Genomic DNA, 23,374 nt, shown 5'->3' on the forward strand with positions numbered 1-23,374 from the left:
CTACAGTGCAACCTAAAACTATAAAAGTGGTCAAAGGGAATATGTGTCTATGCGCTATATATCATAACACAGAGAATATGTGAAAAGGTCAGCACTAAAGAAGAGGCACTACGTAATATTTTACATTATTTTCAAAGGTGATCCTTTATAAATGGATTATTTAAATTGTATAATTCTGGTTCTGGATTATGCTAAAACACAATAAAGTAACAATACATGTGAGGAACCACTACACATAAAAAAGGGAGTGCCAATCAAAAATAAAATGAAGGAAATTATTAAATTCAAACATAAAAATGTACAACAAGGACAAATAAATAGCATTTTAAAATGGTTTCATTGAAGCTTAGTTACATGTAGGTTTGTGTATCGAGAACCAGATCCATTTCAGAACCGCTTACAAATTTCCAAGAACAGTTGATTTGATGAGACGTGTGCATTTCAGTTCCACTAGAAGACGCGAAAGATAACTCAATTCGACACTCGCATGCTGTTTTCTGTGCTGCAGACACATTTAAAGGGCGTGCACCCACCTCTCATACACCAGTGCTGATTTAAGTTCTTTTGTGGCTTCTTGCACTTAAACGGACAAATACACTGTTAGACATTTCTGTAATTTCTACAGTTATTTACCATATATCACCCAGTATTATACTGCTAATTCTCTTTACAGTAAATAACTGTGATTCCCTTTGCATTATGGGAATTTTCTGTGACGTCAAGCACCACATACAGTGATTTACTGTATTTTTAAAATTTGCAGTATACTACTGTATTTGCTGTAACGGATCCTCTGGCTCCATTCCATCGTGTTTTTTATTTTCCTATTTTTGTACATTTGGTTTGACATGTTTCGCCTCACACCGCGTGTCTACAACGCTAACAGCCCGCGGCTGTCTATATTGGACACACTGAAGCTACCGGACCTTTACAAAATGCAAACCTTGTGTCAGAAATAGCGCGAGCGCTTGGACTCGGAGTACTGTACATATAACGGGGCATCATACTGTCTCTGTCTGGGATTTGTCGTGTCAAGCCGGAGCATTCAGTGCAAACAGTGAATGTATTGGGTTCTGACTTTTGTTGGATCGCGTCGTTCGCGTCCGAGGTAGAGACGGAACCAGCGCGGCAGCGCCACAGTCTGCGGCCGGTGTACCGATGCACCCCATGAAGACTTCTCCCCGAGAGAGAGAGACCAGCAAGCAAGGTAAAAAAAATCTTTACCACGGTAAACTGCGTTAACGTTTCATTTGACAAAAGATTTTGTTAGATTATGGAATTTAATATTTACTGCAATTTATGTATGCGTGTTTTAAAGGTCTCAACTGCACCAAAGCGCCGGTGACTTCTAGCAAGATTTTTGAGGTAAGTTTAGCTGTAACGTTACTTGAAATCATATTGTTACTTAAATGTCCTAACAAAAGCAATGTTTTCTGCCTATGTTATTGTAATACTGGTTTAAAAGCGCGCCACAGCGAAATTTTGCGGGCCACAAAGTTCATTGTCATTGTCAGTAGTATAGCTGAAGCACAGTTAATGCAGTCACTAGCATTGTTGAATTAGCAATGTGTGAAGCAAGCAGTGGATCCACTGGTGCAGACTAGCTAGCATTATAAATTTGCTAACTTTTGATCAAATTAGTGACTTTGCATCATGTCTAACATTTTATTTATTACATAGCAAATGATGCAATCAGAAGATGGACCATTTTCTATGTTATGTCTCACCAGATTACATTTATCCAGGTAAGCACTGCAGTAGAACTCTCACAAAATCATTCATACCAAATTTAGCATTCTAAACAACTTTAGTTTATACTTTTTGAATTATTTTGATCTTTTATTAGGCCGAAGACTCTACCATTGCAGTCCCGACTGACCAGGAAGGTCCTAATATCAGCGCACAGGTGGGTTAAGTACTGTAGGGAGGAGAAAAATCATCACATAGTGATTTCTTGCATGCATCTTACTGTTTATTTGTCTTAAACAGCTTCCCCTTCACTGCAGACAAGCTGAAATTGGCCAAATGTCGATTGCAGTCTCTCTCTCTATGGATCTCAGCATTTTTGGACAGAATTTAGGATATGTAAGTATTAAAATTTAATCTGGCATAATTTAATTTACAGTTCAGCTGAAATTTTTGAATATGCTATTGACAAAAATATGTTACCTATATATATATATATATATATATATATATACACACATACTTAAAGGGTTAGTTCACCCAAAAATGAAAATAATGTCATTTATTTCTCACCCTCATGTCGTTCCACACCTCTAAGACCTTCATTCATCTTCGGAACACAAATTAAGATATTTTTGATGAAATCCAATGGCTTAGTGAGGCCTGCATAGCCAGCGATGACATTTCCTCTCTCAAGATCCATTAATGTACTAAAAACATATTTAAATCAGTTCATGTACAGTGGTTCAATATTAATATTATAAAGCGATGAGAATATTTTTTGCCGCCCATGCTGACAAAGATGAAGACTAACTGGGACTCTATACTCTGAAGTGATGAGACCAAGATAAAAGTTTTTGGAACTGATGGCTTCAAAACTGTACGGCGTTGCAAAGGTGAGGAATACAAAGAAAAATGCATGGTGCGTACAGTGAAACATGGTGGTGGCAGTGTCCTTATGTGGGGCTGCATGAGTGCTGCTGGTGTCGGGAGCTGCGTTTCATTGATGGCATCATGAATTCACAGATCTACTGCTCTATACTGAAAGAGAAGATGCTACCATCACTCCGTGCCCTTGGTCGTCATGAACTTTTCCAACATGACAATGATCCTAAACACACATCTAAGGCCACTGTTGGATTTCTGAAGAAGATCAGGGTGAAAGTGATTCAGTGGCTCCTGATCTGAACCCAATCGAACACCTATGGGGAATTCTGAAGAGACAAGTTGAGCATCACTCTCCATCCAGCATCCAGTCTCTAAAAGAGGTCATTCTTGAAGAATGGAAAAATGTTGCAAAATGTCGCCAACTTTTCATTCCATGCCTAGAAGACTTGGAGCTGTCATTAAAAATCATGGAGGCCATACAAAGTACTAGATGTAGTAGTTTTTGTTGTTGGGTGTACTCATTTTTGCATCACCATAATTTGAGTACAACTGAAAAAATGTGTAATATTAACCTTACTTTCATGTTTTAAGTTAAACAGATGTTAAACTTAGTCTTGTCAACATTTTGGAAATTGTTTTAGTGTTCACTGAGATATTGTTTAAATGTTACTTTTCAAAGGGGGTGTACTCATTTATGCTGAGCACTGTAAAAATAAATAAAAATAAATAAATAAATAAATAAATATATATATATATATATATATATATATATATATATATATATATATTATAAAATCCTGAATAGACATGATGAATTTGCTTAAGACAATATTTCAATTATTTTTTAATGTTAAGTGTACTAAGTGTTTTTATTTTTATATATTTTATTTAAATATTTATTTAATATTTTTATATAAAATATTCTTATTATGTACCTTTTATTAAAGCAATTAGGAACTCAAAGCAGTGCAAGTTCACTTGCTTCATTAACATTGAGAATGATACCCATTAAATTCTCTATTCATTGTTTTGCATGGGAAAACAAATGATAAATTCAAGTTGACAGGCGAAACCTAAAAAAAAAAAAAAAAAGAATTTGGTGATACTTTAAATGCAGAAAACCTGGACAGCAAACTGTGTTTCAGAGAGTTTTATTTCCTCATACACATCTGTCCAAACTGTACCACGCCGCTTTTTTCTGTCAATATATAATATACGCCTCTGCAGACAGTTGCAATTACACAATGGTGTCCAATGCCTCCATTTTGTGGTGGTGAAAATGTCAAACATTATTACTAATGAATCGGCCACCAAGGGATTTCCTCTCTCCCTGCTGCTTGACTTAATTGGTGGCTTAAAATCTCATTCAATTATTTATAACCAACGGTGTGCAGAGCTGTGCTCTGTCTGCAGTGAAGAGATTAATAAGATACAGAGCCATTTGTGTAATTAAAGCTAATATGAGGAATTAATCCTAGCAGAAGAATGAAGGAGAAAGTCGCAAGAAAGATCGTAGATTAGCGTAGGAATAATGGCCGAGCTGCCTCGCTAGCAACAGGGAGCAGGTTATGAAGGAAGACTTGGAGATTATATTGGCGTGTTTGACTTCATAGGGGGTGGCATGTCCGCCATAAACGTGAGGAGGGGAGAGATTACGAGCGCGTGAGAGCGAGGAGGCTGGAGGGTGATGATTAATTTAAATAAAAGGTTTAGAGGTTTGAGAGGTGATTTAACAGGCGTTATATTAACATTTATTTGTTTTGAAACTTATATGTTTATTCTCACAATATTGCTCTGTTTCAAAACCTAGAGAAAACCTATGATTAGAGCATCATACACGTCATGAGGGGTGTCCCAAAAAGGTAGGCAGCAACCTTATAGACCACTTTAAGTAAGGAATAATTGATGATGGGGGTAATGCGGCCACGATGCGAAGTGGTTACACTACAGGTGTGCATTATTTTCTAAGAATTCAACAGTCCGGAGTCAATTATTCTGCTTATATTCCGGTTACCACACATCAAGACACTGTTCCGATGTTATATTTCAAGACATTTGTCAGGTTTTGTCCTTAAAACACTCGTGTGTGGGACTAATTTCTTAGGCATCTTATCCCAAGCTTCCATTGCCAATTCCAAAATGTCATTTCAGAACTATTAAGGAAGGCTTGAGCCTTGATTGCAGAATAATACACTTGATACAGTTATTAATGCACTTTCTGAGACAAGTGTGTGTCCGCACTAGGGTTGCAAAATTCCGGGAATTTTCAAAGCTGGAAACTTTCCATGGGAATTAACGGGAATAAATGGGAATTAACGGGAATATATGGGAATTAACGGGAATTAATGGGAATAAACAGGGAATTTGCAAAATTGCAGGTTAGCCTATAACAGGGTACTTAGATGTAGTTGAAAAAAACATCTTGCACCATATTTAATGCAATTTTTGTTTAATTTTTTACCATTCACATTCCTCACACGGCACACTGCAGGGCTATTGAGGTCACACCCCCTGCATGTACTGTGCTTCCCCCAGTCCATAACATGCACATTTGATCAAAAATACAGAAAAAAAATTGTAATATTGTGAAACATAACTACAATTTAAAATAATGGTATAATAATTGATATACATAAAAATATAATTTATTTCTGTGATCAAAGCTGAATTTTTAGCATCATTTCTCCATCCTTCAGTGTCACATGATCCTTCAGATATCATTCTAACATGCCAACACAACTGTTTCCAACAATGATAATAACAAATAAGTATCAAATCAGTTAAATTAGACTGATTTCTGAAGGATCATGTGACACTGAAATAAATAACACATAACAATTGCTGCAATAAAAATATATTTACATATTTACTAAATTAAGATTAATTAAATGCAAAAAATAAATAACTGTTATTTCACGTTATGACCAAACAAAATGTTTATATTTGTTTTTATATGATACATTTTATATAAATATTATAAATCTGTATAAATTTCCCAAAATTTCCAATTAATTCCCATAAATTCGCATAAATTCCTGTCAAGTTTCCAAATTGGAATATTTCCAAAATTCCCCAGGTTAAGTTCCCATGGAAAGTTTCCGGAAAGTTTCCGGAAATTTACCGGAAACTTTCCGCCCCTTTGCAACCCTAGTCCGCACTATACAGTATGTGTGTGTACGTTTGAAAGAGAGAGAGAAAGCGTGAGAGAATATGTGCTACGTATTTTGTGGCAAAAACCATAACAATAATTTGTTGTTTTCATCCTATTGTTTACTATATTTATTTGCTTGGTCTGTGTCGTTGTGGGTTTTGTTTCTTTTCCTGTTATAGGCTGTAGGGACCTATTGAAATAACTGAAATAATTTGGCCAAGTGATATGGAACTGTAAAGAGGACAAGACCTGCTAGAACTACTTTACATAAAAAATTGCACACCTTAGAACGTTGGTCAACCAATCAGATTCGAGCATTCAACAGCCCCGTGGTAGAAAGTGTTATTATTTGTGACCTGATCCAGCAAAATGAGTCACAGTGACCCAAATTTCAAAATTGAGATTTCAATGGAAAGATGAGACAATATGGAAAAATATGGTATCAATGGAAAGATGAGACAATAAGCTTTAAAATGATATCCTAGTCAAAGTCATACCCTGAATGGTTTTAAAGATATACCCATTTTAATTATGGTCGTCTGCCCTCTTTTTCCAATTGAAGACCTGAGAAAATCACTTTTAAAGTTTTTTGCCCGTTTTTTGTTGATATCTTTCAAAATCCAGTGCATTTAAAGGGATAAACTATTTATTTTACAGCTTAATTTGACCAAAGACATTTTTATATATATAAATGCTAAACCAGGCTGAAGCTCAAATTATTTTAAAGTATTTATTTGAATTAACCCTTTAAGACCTGAGTTTTTTTCTTTTCTGAGCGACACACACAAAAGTAAAGACTCATAACTCCAAAACTGTAGCAAGGAGAGTCAAAAGGTAGGTATCATTTGATAGAAAACATTTAAAATTTTAAGAAAATATAAATTACATTACATTTGGACATTTTCTTGCTGAGAAACAGCTGATAAATATAAAAAAATATATATATATTTTTTTTTTAAATAATTTTTCTTTTTTTTTTTCTTTTTTTGACATGAAATAACTCAGGAACACAATAAGATCACTAAAAAATTCTTTTTTGATGATACTCTCCTATATGTAAGCTGCATCTATTTCAAATTTCGTGGTGATAGCATAAAGAATAGTTTGAAAAATTGTTGTTCATTTTTTCCACAGCCAGGTGGCGCCAACGGGCGGTAAACTCCGGTTTAGAGGTGCTTCTCAGCACTCGTTAGGAGTTTTTGAAAATGGTTAGATGCATTAAAAAGATGAGATTCTAAGCTTTAAAATGATATCCATTTTGTGTTATTCCACGTTGGAAAACGAACATGGATGGGTCCGGGATCATTGGATACACACTGCATCCCGGAGAGATGAGAGACATGTTTTAGCCAAGTATGTTAAATCATTCCGTGAGTAATATCTTGTGATCAACGCAATATATTATATTGATTTTGGATTCATTTTAATCTTGGGAATCTGCTTTAAATATTGATGTGCCATTTTTTTCATTTTTGATGAAGTTATGAGCACGTGAAATATACATACTTGTATTCAGTTAGCTGCTGTGCTATTTTTGTTGTAAACGCATATTACTCAGACTCATTAGAGGGTGAAAACAACACAACAGAAGCATGTTGGAGGCTTGATATGAAAGTTTAAAGGTGCCCTACAGTATGTTTTTAAAAGACGTAATATAAGTCTAAGGTGTCCCCTGAATGTGTCTGTGAAGTTTCAGCTCAAAATACCCCATAGATTTTTTTTTTATTAATTTTTTTAACTGCCTATTTTGGGGCATCATTATAAACGCACCGATTTTATGCTGCGGCCCCATTAAATCCCGTGCTCTCCGCCCACAGAGCTCACGCTTGCCTTGAACAGTGCCTTAACAACGTTTACACAGCTAATATAACCCTCAAAATGGATCTTTACAAAGTGTTCGTCATGCATGCGTCGGATTATGTGAGTATTGTATACTGTTATATTGTTTACTTCTGATTCTGAATGAATTTGAGGCTGTGCTCCGTGGCTAACGGCTAATGCTACACTGTTGGAGAGATTTATAAAGAATGAAGTTGTGTTTTGAATTATACAGACTGCAAGTGTTTAATAATGAAAATAGCGACGGCTCTTGTCTCCGTGAATACAGTAAGAAACAATGGTAACTTTAACCACATTTAACAGTACATTAGCAACATGCTAACGAAACATTTAGAAAGACAGTTTACAAATATCACTAAAAATATCATGTTATCATGGATCATGTCAGTTATTATTGCTCCTATTGTCCTTGCTTGCTTACCTAGTCTGATGATTTGGTTGTGCACATCCAGACGTTAATACTGGCTGCCCTTGTCTAATGCCTTTTACAATGTTGGAAACGTGGGCTGGCATATGCAAATATTGGGGCGTACACCCCGACTGTTACGTAACAGTTGGTGTTATGTTGAGATTCGCCTGTTCTTCGGAGGTCGTTTAAACAAATGAGATTTATACAAGAAGGAGGAAACAATGGAGTTTGAGACTCACTGTATGTCATTTCCATGTACTGAACTCTTGTTATTTAACTATGCCAAGATAAATTCAATTTTTCATTCGAGGACACCTTTAAAGTCTCTGGTTTTGTATGCAAAAAGAATTTTTGTGCTACCTATATGGATTCAATTTTTATTGGCTTTTAAAGAGAGACACGCAAATGGGAGCGCCGACGAGAGGAGTTGAGAAGGTCATCAAGAACGTGGAAGTGCCGGACGTAAACAGTGTAGGAGAATGACACGGAAGAGAGGAAATTTTGAATAAAGTCATTTTTGTTTTGTTTTTTGTGCACAAAAAGTATTGTTGTCGCTTCATAAAATTAAGTTTGAACCACTGTAGTCACATGGACTATTTTAACGATGTCTTTAGTACCTTTCTGGGCCTTGAATGTGGTTGTCTACGGAGGAACAAAAAGCTCTCAGATTTCATCAAAAATATCTTCATTTGTGTTCTGAAGATGAACGAATGTCTTATGAGTTTGGAATGACTTGAGGTTTATTAATGAATGACAGAAATTTTCATTTTTGGGTGAACTAACCCTTTAATAGGTTTTCAAATCAATCACTTACAAGGTTCCTCCATCTATACATGCAGTAGACGGCAAGGCTGCTCACTAGATTTTAGAAATGATCTTGTGTAACAGTCTTGATCTCAACCAGAGGATACTGATGACTACTGCAACCCTCTCTCGTGCCAAAATACAAATGTATAAATTACAATTTGAAGTGTGTATAAAGTGTAAACCAGTTTGTTTGGTATCAAATTTTGAACAAATATCATTTAAAGCCAAACTAGCTTGAGGGTTGTGATTCAATACTGATATATAGAGTCTTCAATGGTCAAAAGTTAAAGATCGTTTATAAATCTCTCATAAGGTCTGGAAAATACTGTGTGTGGCAGACCATATTATAAGCTTCCTCATGAATAAAACATGCTATTCACACATTAAAAACATTTAAATCTAGATCAACAACTATAGGATGGCTCATTGCTCAAGAGCCTGAGAAAATGAGTGCGAAACTGAAGACGCCTTTAGAGTCGCTCATCATGAGACTCTTTCAGCGCACTGTTTCAAGCCTTTTGTTTGATTTCTTGAACAATAAGCAATTCCCTTACATGTGTATTTACATGAATATGAATGTTGAGTCACATCTCCCACTGGCAAAAAACCTGCTCCATTTATATCTCTATTGTGTTTGTCCCTTTTCACAAATTCGCTCAAGCATTTCCTCTTACTGGGTTTCATGTGAACTCAAGCTCTGCCCTCGGCCTCGCTCCTGGCAGTCCGATTACTCACATCTGAATAGAAATCTCTGTTGCTTTTCCAGCCTCAATCGTTCCCCGAGAAAAAAAATGATAGGGGGAAATCACCTCAAACTTGAAGAAGTGATGTTTTGTACCCAATTCAAAAGTGTTGATGCTGTTTCGAAGACTTATGTTGCAAGTTTCCATTGGCAACAGAAACGGGACCTACTGACAAACTGCTTGGCAAGACACAATACCACTCTGGAAAGTTTCTAGGAAAAAAAACAGAGAAACAAGAGACCAAATGAGAGCGACTGGAAGTAATGAGCAGTACAGGATCATGTCTGGACACACGACCAGTCAGTCAGCTCTATAATTGGCTCTTCTCTAGTAAAACCCCATCATACTAATCAGACCTACTGTACATTGAGTTTGTTTGGAGTGTTTTGTGACAATGAATACAAAGAAACTGGTGAAATAATGTATGAGACTAGAGCCAAAAAGAGAAAGACAGAATAGTAGGGGGTGAAGGAAGCTTTTTATAAGTTTTGAAGGAAAACGTAAGAAAGAACGTCAGAAAGAATTGGGATTGAGAGAAAGAAAGAGGGCAAAAAAACCTTTACTTATGGCTCTGACAGTCTTCAAAGTCAGCGCCTGCAGCTATTCTGTTTGCAATGCTGTCACACAGTAATCCAATTGAGAACCTCTGGGTGGTAAACACATGGGAAAAGAGTGAAAAACAAATGTGAGGTAGAGAGAGAATGTGGAGGGGCCAAAGGAACAAAAAAAATGGCAGATCATGACAACCTCGGGCTGAATGTGTACAGAAATGATTCTGCCCTGGCTAAAGGGCAAACAACTTGTAACAAAACAAACACACTGGGACTCTGTCTATTGTCTTGTTTGTTTGTGTTAGGAACATGTTTAAGGGCAAAGCCTTGTTGATTCCTCAAGATACCCTGTAAGACCATGATGCAAAAGTCAGAAGCAGAGGGATTGGTCAAAATGTAAGGTGCAAAACTCAAACACCATGGTAAATCAACCACAGATAAGCTTTATTTTGGTGAGGTTGTACAAAATCTTTTTGATTCTGCACCTTAGCTAAAGGAACTTTTTTGGGAATTCTGTTCACTGCCTTGCTAGAAATCCTAAAATTTCACAGTCAACATGAAGTGGTTTTCAAAACCCATGTTTCATCCATTAAGGTGCAGTCACATTTAGCACCGTTCAGTGAATTTTCACAGGCTTTTTAATGGGAATCCACACAAGAAAACTTTCCCAAGCAGATTTCGCAACAGGTTCACATTGGTCATGCGGATTTGCTGCGTTGACCAAATGAAAGCAGCTTGGCTTGAAATGAACTTCAGTGTGAGTTGAGCCTCATACATGTCTGAAAACTATTGACAATAGACAAATGGACCTTTTTTGTCCACAAAATTGAGGAAATTTCACAAATGTAACCGCACCTTAATGTGACATACTGTAATAAGACATTTGAATAATTTATTTGTATAAACATGCACCATTCCAAATAAGAATCAAGAATATATAAAAAAAAAAAAAAAGTAAATTTTTTATTTCATGTTGACTTAAACATAAAAATCCGTAAAATAGTGTCTTTTAAATCACACTGGATTTATCTGAAGCACAAAAGGGTGCAATTGAACAGTTTTCTTACCTACATGTTCTTAATCTCCCAATATTTTCTCTTGAAATCCCATGATGTTAAATTATCAAAAAGTACGATTATTGTACTTCACACTTAAACACTACAATAAAGGTTTAATAAATTAGCATTAGTTAAAGTGGACATATAATGGCCCTTTTCAAAAGATGTAATAAGTCTCTGGTGTCTCCAGGATGTGTCTGTGAAGTTTCAGCTCAAAATACCCCACAGATCATTTATTATAGCTTGTCAAATTTGCCCCTATTTGGGTGCGAGCAAAAACACGCCATTCTTGTGTGTTCCTTTAAATGCAAATGAGCTGCTGCTCCCGGCAGCTTTCCAGAAGAGGGGGGAGCTTTAACAGCTTGTGCTTCGGTTGCTCAACAACAACAAAGTAGGAGAATCTCACGCAGCCAAAATGAGGATTGTCAATAACAGTGTTCAGCCTTGCATTGTTCAAACCGGAGTCGGACACTGATGGAGAGACTCAGGAAGAAGTTGCAACTTTTAGAAAGCATCTGGACTTCCTGAATGGTTAGTGGATAAATTTATGTAGTTGCTGTGGAGTTGATTCAACTCATCGACTAGCATGTGCCGTCATGTTGATCTTTTGTGCAAATCCAGCGTTGAACTGACCCTCGTTTGTGAAGCAGTCCGGCGTAAAATGACGGCATGGCAACAACACTCTACTACAACAACTCTTCCTCTTCTCTAAAGCAGCCCAACATTGCCTCGCCCCCTTTATTGCGTGTTCCCAGGAGCAGGGTTTATGTAAATTTTAGGGTTTGTGATGTCACTAACCCAGGAAGAAGCTTGTTGTAGTCCCTACCAGCTGTTTGTTGTAGTCCTTAAAAAGCAATTTTTGTAAAAGAAAATATCTCCCTTTGCATTGAGCGTGACTTTGCAGATGTTGTTTATGCTCAAACAGCAACATTACACACTAACTAAAGTTAAAAAAGTGAAATCATAATCAATCACCCCTTTAATACAGTAGCTAGCACGAACTAACAATACTTAAAGCAGAACTAAGTAACTTTTTTTACCTTCATAAAAAGTTTTCTAAGTCCTTACGATGGTTAATTGACTTGTAGTGGTGTGTTTGAGGCGAGCACTAACCCCCTCTGGCACGTCTACACCAGAAAACAGCATTTGCAAGTTGAGCTGCACCGACCCGAAACAATCTCGCCTCATGTTCACGTTCACGCGAGAGTGACAAAATGCTTTACGGTAATTCAAAAACAATGTATATATTATACATTTTTAAGACAATTTCGAAAATTACCCACCTCCATCGAGTGTACTGTATTTGCAAATTACCCACCTCCTCTTTCTTGTACTGTATTTGCCAAACTACTGCGCTGGTGAGCGTTGTAGTCGTTGAAGTCCAGAGCTGCGCTTGGAGTATTTACGACAGTGTGATTCACTGAAGGAAACTGTAGGGGGAGCTTCGCAAATCTTACTGAGTTCCTCTTTAAATAATAATTTTTAAATTAACATTAACCTAGATTAGTGTTAATTTTGTTAATGAAATCTATGATGAAAAATGTTTACTGACAACCTTTTTTCCCGTGACTAAGAAGAGACGATGATGAGACGACACCAATGTCATTAAACAATAAATGTGACTATATCAACATTCAACAAATTTTGGCGAAAAAGACAAGACTAAACTGTATTTAAAATATAAACTTGACCAAAAATAACTGTTTTTGTCAGAAAAAAAAAAGAGGAGACAAAAAAAAGACGCCGCTACAATCTTTCATGCTTGCGGTTGCCAGATTTCAAGACTCTGTGGAACAATACAATTTTTATAATTTATTTATTTATTTATTTATTTGCTGTTGTTGTTGTTTTAATAGAAAAACATTAAATATTGGACTTATTGGATTAAAGATTTCACTGTTTTACATTTTGAGAGAAGTTTCTTATTTTACCCGTAGGTAATTGATAAATAAATTAGCCTATAATAAATCAAAACTTGATGAGGTCAAATAAACCATGTGATTCTCGTGATTTGTGCTTATAGATGAAAGTTCAATAATTCTGATGAAATGTGAAAATACATTTCTCAAATGACAACAATCGTGATTAAAATTGAGCAAAATAATCGGGATTATCAATTTAACCATTATGCTGAATTACGAAAATGTTTTCATTGACGAAAACTAGACTAAAAATTCACTAAACAAAAACAGGACATGGTTGACTAAATATGATAAAAACTAAAAAGTACATCCGACACAGGAATAAGACTAAAACTAAATAAAAAAATAACTGACGAAATTAACACTAATCTAGATCAATTAAAAGAATGCACAAAATGTTCATTGGCAGCTCTGATATGTTACCCAATACAAATGGTAACAAATTGAACCTTATTGTAAAGTGTAACCTATAATTCAATTTAAAAAACAGATTAAGATTATACAATACCATCCTCATTAAAGCGCTGTTTAATTATGAATGCATTTTTGTAGTGAATTATATGTTGGAGTCCAAGGGGTACAGGATTTTTGCACGACACGAGCATGAAAAATTACAGACCACTGTGCCACATTACACAATCAGCCATCCATAAAGTGGGGCTTATTTTATCATAACAGCTTATAACTACTGGTTATGGCCTGCAGACGACGCAGACAGCCAGTCTATACGGCAAGAGGGCTGACTTCATTACCTAATCACTACAATACAGCAAATCCTACAGCCTCTCAACTCTAATTTCCTGCCCTGTCTGCCCTCGTCAAGCAAGGCTGAAATCATTTTCATAAACAGCATTGAGAAAATAAGTGATCTAACCTGCGGGGACCCGAATACAGCTTTCGCGCGGCATGATTGGCTATTTTTTTTTCCATAACAAAAGAGGGAGGCTGAAGGTTGAGCTCGGGGAGGCATTTTATTACTGTTGGTGGTGGGCCCTGAAGTGGACATGTTAGCCTGGAAGGACCCAAAAGGCATAAAATAAAATGCACAGTGAACTGAAGAGACCTCTAATTTTTAAAGAAGTGTTCAAATTTATTTGATAGAATTTCTTTTTCAAGGCCATAGTGATTCTAAGTTCAGTTATTAATTGATGTGATTACCATGTCCAATTTAAATTTAAATCACTGCTTCAGGAGAGAAATTAGAGAAAATGCAATTAACCAAACTATTTAGGAATGCCAATTAAACACTGCTGGGGCGCCTGAAGAATATGAGAGTCTTAACTTATGCAAAACTGCACACTCTCTGTAAAGTGAAAGTAAAAGGTCATACAGTGAGTAATGCACCCCAGGATCGATTTGATTCTCACCCCTATATCCATATCTGGCCGCCAGTTTCTCCCCCAGTTTCTCCTGACCTTTCGGATATTCCTTTAATTCCACAATGGATTTCTCATCGCACAAAGCTGCAGAGGATGCGGTGAAATGCTTTTGGTGTGTATTCCTCTTTACCTCCAGCGTGTAGATGTCCACTAACCTGCTGCATACAAAACTGGACAGCACTTTTACGACCTGGCAAGCTCAAATCTGATTGGCTGATTACAAGGTAATAGGTTGATATATTTTTTTTAAAAGTTCTGAGGCATCTAGGAGAGTGAACCACCACTAAACAGCATGTAAAATTAAAACAAACCATGACTGACCATTTTACATGTCGGTCAGGCGGCTTTTCATGTCGAGGTAGGCGGTTCAAGGCCAGAATAAACTGGACTTTTAGTCAAAGGTCTGGCTATTTTCAGAGCAATACCCTTGTAGGCAGTGTTCTAACATATGGGGCCAGATTACTAACAGCTTGCGCCAGCGCAAACCCTCTTTTGGCCTTAAAAACTACTGTCGGGATTTACTATATTTATAGGCCAAGCCATGTTGGCCTATTAATATATATGTGTTTGTCAGATTACATGTAACAGTTTGCACCTGTGTCGACCCACACCTCTGCTCTGCTTATTTGTGACCCAATGCTAATTTTCACTGCTCTTGATAGATTGCGTTGGTCATTATGTAAAAGATTTGACTATGTCTGTGTTCTTTCATTTGAGCGTCAGCAGTAGATTACACACAAAACTTGCCACTCCTATTGGCACATTTGTGGAATTGCGCTCTCATGCTAATTTGCCCCTTTTAGTAAATCTGGCCCATGGTGTCGGCTCAGGCGACCCGAGTTCAAGTCCCGGCTTGTGGTCCTTTGCCGGTCCTGTTCCCCTCTCTCTCCTCCCTGTTGTTTCCTGTCTTATCTACACTGTCCAATCTAATAAAAGGCATTCAAAAAATACAAAGACTAAAATAGGTATGGCTAATAAAGGGTTAGTTCGCCCAAACATGAAAATTCTGTCATTGCCAGCAAGACAATTAACACTTTCAATGCCCAGAAAGCTACTAAAGACATATTTAAAACAGTTCATGTGACTACAGTGGTTCAACCTTAATGTTATAAAGTGATGAGAATACTTTTTTGTGCGCCAAAAAAACAAATAACGACGTTATTCAAGAATATCTAGTGATGGGCGATTTCAAAACACTGCTTCATGAAGCTTCGAAGCTTTATAAATCTTTTGTTTTGAATCATCAATTGTTTCGGAGCATGTATAAAAAAGTGGCAAAGTCACGTGATTTCAGTAAACGAGGCTTCGTTATGTAATAAGTGTTTCGAAATTTCAATGGTTTGCCACTGGGGGGGGGGCGTGACTTTGGCAGTTTGATACGCGCTCCAAACCACTGATTCGAAACAAAAGATTTGTAAAGCTTCGAAGCTTCATGAAGCAGCATTTTGAAATCGCCCATCACTAGATATTGTTGAATAAAGTCGTTATTTGTTTTTTTTTGGCACACAAAAAGTATTATTGTCGCTTCATAACATTAAGGTTGAACCACTGTAGTCACATGAACTGTTTTAAATATGTTTTAGTAGCTTTCTGGCCATTGGAAGTGTTAATTGTCTTGCTGGCAATGCAGGCCTCACTGAGCCATTGGATTTTATCAAAAATATCTTAATTTGTGTTTTGAAGATGAACGAAGGTCTTACGGGTGTGGAACGACATGAGGGTGAGTAATTAATGACATTATTTTCATTTTTGGGTGAACTAACCCTTTAAGGCGAGGTCACATTTATCATTGCTCTGCAAAATTTTGCAGGCAAAATCCAGTCATTTCAACAAGAATCCACACATTTGGGAGTTTTGAGTGAGGGCAAAAAAGTTCCCCACGCATATTTCAATCATGTTCATGTTTGTTACACAAATTTGCCATGCTGACCAATAGAAAGCTGCTTGGTTTGAAAGTGACTCTGTGTGAGCAGTACTTGATACATCACTATGTTATTAAAAATGGACAATGGACCTTTTCCCCCCACAAAATTTCACCAAAATAATGCTGTTACTGAACTTTAGACAATTAGTCAGCTAGTGCAAGTGGTTCAGACAGGATATATCCAGATTAATCATGGTTTAGAGCCTCTTCTTAGAGCTGAGAGCACTGTTTGAATCTCTAAATCCATTTGGACTGAAGATTACTTCAACATAATTTTTCGTTATGTAAAACTGATTCTATCAAGCCACAAGGGCTCTTATTGCCCAAATAATTTCTGAGAAGATAACATTATTGAAATCAGTGACATGAATGATACAAAAACTGAACCACCTCTTTTCTAACAAATTTCCCCCAGCCATTTTATAATTTCAAATAAGCATCCAATTCGGTATAACTTTGTTTCTTGGCATTTATCAGTCAGACTAGAGTTTTATATATTGTAAAGAAAAGTAATAGCACACCTCTCCTCAAAGGTGGAATGTAATAGCACACCTTTCTCCAACAAGCCATATGATCTAATGTATCACTCATTTCCGAAGTACCAATGAAGCAGGGATGAGATGCAAGGTTGGCTTAGGTTTAAGGGTTTGTTTGAATTTCTAAAACAAGTTAAATCAATAGTAATAGTGATGCATGCCTTGAGGGGCGAAGGGGGAAAAAGTCTCACCAGGGGCATAAAAATCTTTTTAGCTTTGCAACTCAAGGGTCACTGTTACTTGAAATCTCACCTATAATCTTTATATTAGCTTACCTGAACTTTAACCATCAGGCTGCTACCACCCATATGGTGCCTAATCATGACTTTTACATTTTATTAGGCCGTAATGGAAAGGTTGATGTCCTTATTGATCAAAATGAGTCTATGGCAACATACTGATGCTGCACACAATGAAAAGCAGTTATGGTCGATAAATGGCAAAGGCTGAGGACAGAAGATAAAAATGGCAGCTCTTCTGTTCACACACAATAGCTATATTATTATAATTGAAGATGATTTGACAGATCCTCAGAGTGTAATAAAAGGAAGTGTGTGCTGAAGCACTGCATTTCTGAGCTTAGTGCCCGTACGGAGCAGCTTAACTTGCAAAAAGCAAGCACTAAACAGCTCTTTATCAGTCCTTTGTCAAAAACAAACAACAGACAGGATCTGCAAATGCAGGTTGTTAAGGGAGATGGAATCTTGTGGGAAATAATAAACAGGCTAAAGGAAATATTTTAGGCGGCTGGAGGATAAAAAAGTATGTATAAATAAAATATGAAAACAGTAGTATTTTTTGGCCTGAATTCCAATAGAAAACACAAAAAAATAGGTAAATAAATTTTGAAATGTTTATAAATTTAAAATGATTAAAAGTAAAATACAACAAAAAAGTTAATAAAATTATTTCTATTTTTTACTGTTAATGTTGCTGTAGTTTTCCTTATTGTGACGTATATCTCAATAAAAAATGTAGGGTGGGACTTGATTTCGTCCAAGAGGAATTGATTGGATCATTGACAGGTTGTCCCGTCCTCGTGCCAGTAAACACATCATCACGGCCAGAACACACCAAGCCGACGCCGACGAACTAGTGGCGACGAAAGCAGACTGTGGGGTTGGCTCACGTCGGCAGCGTCTGGGTACAAAGTTGCCCTGACACACCAAACCGACGTTCGACAGCCGATGGCCAAGTAGCACGTCAGTTCTGCGCCTGCGCAAGATGAAATGCCTTTCCGAACCAGCAGGTGGCAGTATCTGAACAGCCAATCAGAATGATCAGATGGCCCGACGGACCGATGAGCTCCGATGCCGATTCAACATTTCGAATGGGCCGAAAAAAAAGCCGACGAGGACCAACTTCAGCCGATGGTGCAGAACACATTGGCCGTCGGCTTGGTGTGTTCCTGCCTTCAGAAAAGAGATATCTTTGCAAAAGGGAGAGGAAGTTCTTTAGTTTGAAGATTATAAAGGCACATGAATTTAAAAAAATGATTGTGTGCAAAGATACTGCAATATTCCATAAAAAATAATTTTGATTTCAAGGTGACTTGAAACGCTGTTGACCTATTACAACCACTGAGCACGGGGCAATCCAAAGGCCAAACAAAAGGCTTTGAACTATCTCAGACCTGTAGTTCCTCATGGTTTCAGCATCAGTGGGATGCTCCCACATCTTGCAAATCCACTAAAAATATCTCAGCGGAGAGGACGATATCTGCAGGGACTAATCCTACATCTTTAATTCACAGCACATTCTGTCATAATCAATGAAAGCAGAGGCAGGCAGCTCCTGCTTGACTGACACGCTAATGAGAGTTATGACTACACCGTGAAGATGAGAGCTATTTTTTGTCAGAAATGGCATTTTTAATCACTCTTAAGAGAGTGTAGAACCTCTTTTGAGGATTTTACATTACTGATAGCCTCAAAGCATGTGACCCTGTATGATCCACGAACAAAGTCTCACGTTGCACCAAAAAAAGTGTGGATCTGTTTTCCACACAATTATGAACATATTGTTTAGGGGAATCACTCTCATATTTAAATATGATTATTTGTGTGAAAGCCCTAATAGGTTACTTGGTAACCTGGCTTGTCCTCATTAAAAGCATGTGTGTTTGTGATGTATGAGATCTTCAGAGTTGATCTCAGTCCTGCTTGGCTTGGGTTACACTAATTGACTGTGATTCTGAGTTCTGGTTTCTGTTGCTTCAGTAAAAGCGTTTCAAAGAGTTAAGTTAAAGAATAACTAAATGCTTTAATTTGAGCCCAGTCCACTCACACTGAAATACTGACTATTAAAACATTAAACACAAAAGGAAATGGGGAGAAGCAGGAAGAAATAATGTTATAGTAGCTCGAAAGTCTTTCAAGGTTTTTGCATATTCAAATTATTAAATATTGACCATCTGATAAACTGAACATGTTAATTTGCTCTTCTTTACACCAGTACCAAATAGTTACCACTAAGAATGAAGATGCAAAAAAAGCGAGACGTGTTCTCTGACCAAGGTTATTATACTTTTGCATTTTTCATTAGTTTTTATTTTTATTTCGTTTTGACTTTTTGTTTTCAAATTCAGTTTAGTTTTAATTAGTTTTTAAAGTGGGTTTGCTAGTTTAGTTTAGTTTTTATTTTTTGAAAATGCTTAGTTTTAGTTTAGTTTTTATTAGTTTTAGTGTTAGTTTTAGTCTTTTTTTGTAATTTGGGTTATTTGTCAGGGGCAAGATTCAAAAAGGTCAGAAAAAGTATTGTGTAATAATAACTCAACAAAAACATCATACAATTTTAGAAAATATTCATTCAAAAATAAAACCAGTACATAAAATGTACATATGGGCACAAATATGTAAACAGTCTCAACACTCCGCAGTAAGTGCAAAATGTGTAAGTGACGTGTGCCAGTAAAAAACCTAAAGAGCCAACAGACTAAAGAAGACATACATGAACCGCATGTAGCCTTTTCAAACCATTTTTAAGCCACAACAAGACATTTCTGTCAGATTGTCAGGGAGCTCAATCTGAGAAAAGAACATGACAAATAACAAATAATAATAAAAAAAAAACTTTAAATACAGCTTTTCAATTTTCTTAGTGTGTGTGTGTGACACCTTCACAAAATTGCCAAGAAATCTACCAAAAATCTACACATCTTCTATACAGAATTCACACCCTATACAAATACCACAGCTGTACAATTTTCACACCCTATACTACATTTACAAGCATACTCCTCTGGATTGAAGCAGCAAACATTCAGTGTAAAGGCCAATTCACACCGCACCGACAAACGCCAACAAACTCGTCTGTTGGAGTTTGATCGGATCGGTGCGATACACCTGTTGGCGTTGGTCTGAGTCGGTTTTCACCGGACTGAACATGTTTAATCGGCGTTAGTTTGGTAGTCTGAGCATCCAACAAACGGCAACCAACTCTGACGTAATCTGACCTGACTACGAACTACCGTTGCCATGACGATGAGGCAAGTCCCCTGCAAAGACAGCTTGTTTGATCCATAGACAGTAAAAGAAATGGACACAGCGACCCCATTGGAACTCAATTGAGAGAAGTGAAGCCCATTTTTAGCGATTTTTAGCACTTCCGTTTCTGACGCGCAGACTCAAACTAAGCTTGATGACGTCCGCAACCTGTCTGACAGATGTAAATCTTCTAGTAGCTGTGCGTCCAAACTGCCATCGTTAATCTTGCAGAGACGGCGAGCTTGAGCGGGGAGTTCTTTGGCGTGAGTGAGCAGGAGTAAGTATTCTGATTAATTATTTTGTATAGTATTTTAAAATGTAACGCCAGTACGCCATATTAAGATAATCACCCCGATTGCCTGCGAGCATCTCCTCCTGTCTCTACGGTAATTTCTCTACTGTGCGACAGAGAGTCGAGTGGTTATGACGCAATCGTTAGCCTATTTTTACAAAAACTGTTTCTACGGGGCCATAATGTAACATAGAAGGTAATGGAGCCCTTTATACATTGTCGTGTATCTTTAGAAATAAATAATGGACAAATGGAGTCTTTAAACGCCTCAGATGTAAAGTTATTCACTGTCAAAGTGACGCCAAAATGAATAGGAGTCAATGGGGATGCTAACGCAAGTGAAGTTCTGCTACAAGATGGCGGCACCCGGCCGACTTCAACTTCCGGTCGACTTCCTTGGGCACTGGTTTGATCGCGCCCGCGCCTCACGCACACACAACAAAGCACCGGAAACGTGACATCGCAGCTTGTTCGTTATAAAAAAATAAAATACAGTTAAAAAAAAAAAAAAGAAAACATACAAAAGGTACAATAGTCCATAGTGCAATCCTTGCCATTCAGCAAGAGCACGTTAAGGGAGGTAACGTTAACCACCATGAGCAACGCAGGTTTACCTTCAGTGACACTAAAACTCTGTAAAGTAAACTTGATTTTTTTCTCACAGTAATTTTCATTTTGGGTGAACTATGCAAACACATTTGGATTGAAGCAGCAAATATTCAGTGTAAGAGTAAACAAATGACATTATTTAATATTTGAATCACTGCTTATATAGTGTTTTGACATCGACAACCCAAGTGCATTTTACCTCAAACTTGGTCTAGTTAACGTGCTGCAGTAGCAATCGCTTCTCGCGTCGACATTAACACGCTGACAAAGTTATATTCAGAATTAAAAATATTTTTATACCACTTTTTAATGTGTGTTTGTGTAAAGGTGTTCACGAGATACCAACCTTTAGCGAACTTGCTTTCAAAGTCGAACACTCGTTCTCATGGAGACGCGGCGTGCACTGACGGGAGGGGCTGTGTGTGTGTATGTGTGTGTGCGCGCGCGCGTGTATGTGAGAGACAGAGGGAAAGGAAATGTATGGAGTCAAATTAATGCCTTAAAGTTTTGCACAAAAATAAAGTTTTGCAAAACACAAAAAAGAATTGAGCAATAAAAAAATGTTTTGCAAACAAAAATAAAGAATTGCAAAGGAAAAATAAAGTATTGAGCAGAAAAAAATAAGTTTTGCAAACAAAAATAATAAATTGCAAAATAAAATAAAGTAGTGCAAAAATAAAAATATAATCAATTACAAAAATCAATGACAGCTGTAATCCTATTTTATCTTTGCCACATATTTTTCATGCTCAAACCTACTAAATCATTTGCAACGCTCATTTTATTCTGCGTTTCAGTCAAGCGTGCGCTCACGATACCGGTTTTCTTTTGCGCTGCACTTTTCTGTGCGGTTCTCTTTATGGCACTGGATTGACGTGGGGGTGGAGTCAAGAAACGGGGGCACGCCCCCGCGAAATGCATTGGAGGGGAACGTAATCAGCGACAGGTGAAATAATTCTTTGACATGGTTAAAAATAATGAATGGTTTGTTTTTGTTGGTTTGTTTAGCATATGTTGTCGCCAATTACGACCCCCTCCAATGCATTTCTTATAGTAATATGACCTGTTGTGCTCTGTCTCACTGCCTGTATCCACTTTTGTGTCCTTAAACATTCGTTTTTTGGGGTCGACAGCTTATAAAAACTTATTTCTGGGTTTTTTAGCTTGTTAGCTGTACACCTTGTCACACAGCAGCTTTTAGGCATTGTTCTGTTTTTTTCTAATGAGTCAGAAAAGACAAGGAGGCAGCCTCATGCATTACAAAGTCAATGGAGACGGTTGGATTGTTTTTCCCCCGGTGGGCATGGTTTTCAGATTATGATAAATGCGCTCTGTCTCTATGCTTGATCTGTTCTGTTGCGATCTGCGTCTCCTGCCGATGACGTGTTTCGCGGGGGCGTGCCCCCGTTTCTTGACTCCACCCCCACGTCAAACCAGTGCCATAAAGAGAACCACACAGAAAAGTGCAGCGCAAACGAAAGCCGGTATCGTGAGCGCACGCTTGACTGAAACGCAGAATAAAATGAGCGTTGCAAATGATTTAGTAGGTTTGAGCATGAAAAATATGTGGCAAAGATAAAATAGGATTACAGCTGTCATTGATTTTTGTAATTGATTATATTTTTATTTTTGCACTACGTTATTTTATTTTGCAATTTATTATTTTTGCTTGCAAAACTTATTTTTTTCTGCTCAATACTTTATTTTTCCTTTGCAATTCTTTATTTTTGTTTGCAAAACATTTTTTTATTGCTCAATTCTTTTTTTTGTTTTGCAAAACTTTATTTTTGTGCAAAACTTTAAGGCATTAATTTGACTCCATAGAAATGCAGCTAAACGTTATTTGCTCTATGAAAGACATTGATATAGACGAAAACTAAGGACATTTAATCTATTATTTTATTTTATTTTAGTTAGTTTTGCCAAACACACATTACAGTTTTAGTTAGTTATCGTTTTTTTGTAATGCCTCGTTTTTATTTTATTTCAGCTAACGACAATGTTTTTTCCCACCTAGTTTTCGTTTTTTCGTTCGTTTTCGTTAACTATTATAACCTTGTCTCTGACATCAATAACATTCACAGTTTTGCCAGAA

General features: G+C 37.0%; 1 protein-coding gene and 1 long non-coding RNA gene across 16 annotated transcripts in view; one reads left to right on the forward strand and one right to left on the reverse strand.

Moving 5' to 3' along the window:
* The window catches only part of cadps2 (Ca++-dependent secretion activator 2), a 193,350-nt gene that overhangs the window by 129,186 nt on the left and 40,790 nt on the right, over positions 1-23,374 (reverse strand). The window contains exon 1 of one of the 14 annotated variants that reach the window (XM_048159636.1): positions 21,626-21,648. The exons of the other annotated variants lie outside the window; for them this stretch is intronic. The gene's annotated coding sequence lies outside the window, so the exon portion shown is untranslated. Of the gene's footprint in view, positions 1-21,625; positions 21,649-23,374 lie in introns of those variants that run through there. 14 annotated transcript variants of the gene reach the window in all.
* On the forward strand, positions 187-2,152 carry LOC125248051. Of its 2 annotated transcripts, XR_007180227.1 has the most exons (4): positions 187-1,207; positions 1,319-1,745; positions 1,847-1,906; positions 1,990-2,152. It is a non-coding gene; the product is annotated as an uncharacterized LOC125248051 (long non-coding RNA). The 2 variants fall into 2 exon arrangements; XR_007180226.1 differs by having other exon boundaries at positions 199-1,745.

Source organism: Megalobrama amblycephala, linkage group LG15, assembly GCF_018812025.1.
Source record: "Megalobrama amblycephala isolate DHTTF-2021 linkage group LG15, ASM1881202v1, whole genome shotgun sequence".
NCBI classification, from domain to species: domain Eukaryota; kingdom Metazoa; phylum Chordata; class Actinopteri; order Cypriniformes; family Xenocyprididae; genus Megalobrama; species Megalobrama amblycephala.